Below are 2,228 nucleotides of genomic sequence, written 5' to 3'. Positions count from 1 at the left end.
CCCCCCGCCCATCTGAAGGCACTGTTAGTGACACCATTGCATGTGCATCCCCCAATAACTGTTTCAGAGACAATAACAGGAGTGAAGATACAGTGAGGTTACGTGGAAGAATTATGAACAGACGGTGTCTTACCTGCAGTAGATGGCTCCTTTAAAAYACCTGAGTTTGGAGAAATAGCTAACCTCTAGTTCAGGGGCGCCCAAACATTTTCCCCAAGAGGGCCAAAATGAAAATCTATCCATGGCTGCGGGCCAAATGCAGTAATATAATACATGAAATACAAATACTTTTTTAAGTAAAGTCCTTTATTTTGAACAATTAAGCTGTGCAATGGCCCTCTTTTGTTTTAGTCTGTGCACTTGGAGAAAGTCTGCCACACGCTCAAGTAGCAAAGGCTCATGGGACATTTCATAATTTGATAAAATATGAGTTTTTGTGGCCTTATAAAAGTGTGCTAATCTACATGTGGGGTTAAATCTGATCTAAATATTTCTTGTTGTCATTTCATGTTTCATGTTTAATCCTAATAAATCAAAGAAATGTCAGCACCATGACTGAAAACTACCTTCACTACAGTCCTTTTATATAGTCGTTTGRCCAATGGAAATACTGTGTTTCTACCTGTAGGATAACAGGTTACAACCTTGTAACTTTGGCAACTGTTGGTGGGCCAAATCAAATGGCTTGGCTGGCCGAATTTGGCCCGCGGGCCCCACTTTGGGCTCCTCTGCTCTAGTTCAAAACTGAGTGCTGTCRTCTTAAAACAACTCCCAATTTCAGGAATTTCTTTCACCTGAACCAGGGGTCCTCAACCAGCGGCTCTGGGGCCAGATGTGGCTCCTCTGCAACAGGTCATTGAAGCTAACATGAGGCCCTTTTGTTTTTGACATGATTATTTATGTTTTCTGCGTGTTTTTACACTCACAACAGAAAAAGCTAACTTTAGCAGTTTTCCTGTCACATTGTTTTCAAATAATATGATCAATACTTTTAACAGAAAAGAGTGAAACCTGTAGAGTAGATCATGCTAGTAGCCTGTTAGCCACATCAATAATCCAACTATATATACCAGCATGGTTCAGTTGCATTTTTTAAATAAAATTTGGTATAAGCTAGTATTTTTCTCATTTACATGAATATGGTCATTTGTCACAAAGTGTAAAAATTATGATAAACATTAAAATTCATAGTTTTATAATGTCACTCGCTGGCCGTAAAGGCCCCCCTTCAACAAACCGCAAGTGGCCCACAAACCACCAGTTGATAACCAGAAGTGTGGCATGTTTTGTGGCTCCAGACACATTTTATTAATGAGCCACGGAGCAGGAATATATATTTTCATTGTAAAGGTTGCAGACCTCTGGCCTTCATATTTTTACATTGCTGCCAGTTTTGCATTAAAACACTTTTTTTTTTCAGAAACAGATTAACGTTCTTGCAGAAAGTACCTAACGAGACACTGGAAGTGCTATAGCTAGCTGCTGCTGTTATTGGTGTTCCTAAATAAGCAAAGAAATAAATGCAGAAATCAAAACCGAAACTGGTATAAAGGATTGAAACATTTTCTCCAAAGTGAGGCTGTTTGAGGAGTTATCTACAACAGGTAAGATAATAACTGTTACTAACTGTAAACTAGAGAATTTGCATTTCCTATGAAAATGCTAGTTGCCTCTTGCTGATAACTCTACTTGAAGAACAGCTAAGAAACAAAACGATGTCACTGATGAGGTCAAAGATGTTACTGATGATGTCACTGATGTGACTGATGATGTCACAGACGCACAGACAGACAGTCCCATTCAAAGTTAATGGGGAAAAAATGATATAAAAAAAGTGAAATAGCTAATAAAGTATAAAAAGTTGAGATACCATAAGTCATTGCCGGAATGGCAAGATTGAGCTGAACATTTTCATATATGAATTGTAGAAACAGCACAAATATTGTGGAAGGAGACAGGGTTCAAATAATAAAGAGAAACACGAAAACAATAGTGTGAACGCTGAAGGCTTTCACACTGATAAGTAAAGAACTAAGAAAAAATCATTAAAAGTCGTTTAAATTTTCATTTAAAAGTTAAAATAGTTGTAAAATAGAACAAAACAATRCATGCCAAGCTAAGTAAAAAAGCAGTTTACATAGTTTATCAGGAGGAACTACTTTGTGGTGAGAATGAATTTTATTTTAGGTGAAGCTGCCTGCCCTTATAGACAATATTCACTATGTGAC

The sequence above is a fragment of the Austrofundulus limnaeus genome, unplaced genomic scaffold (genome assembly GCF_001266775.1).
Source record: "Austrofundulus limnaeus strain Quisiro unplaced genomic scaffold, Austrofundulus_limnaeus-1.0 Scaffold581, whole genome shotgun sequence".
NCBI classification, from domain to species: domain Eukaryota; kingdom Metazoa; phylum Chordata; class Actinopteri; order Cyprinodontiformes; family Rivulidae; genus Austrofundulus; species Austrofundulus limnaeus.
This window is presented reverse-complemented; position numbering follows the sequence as displayed.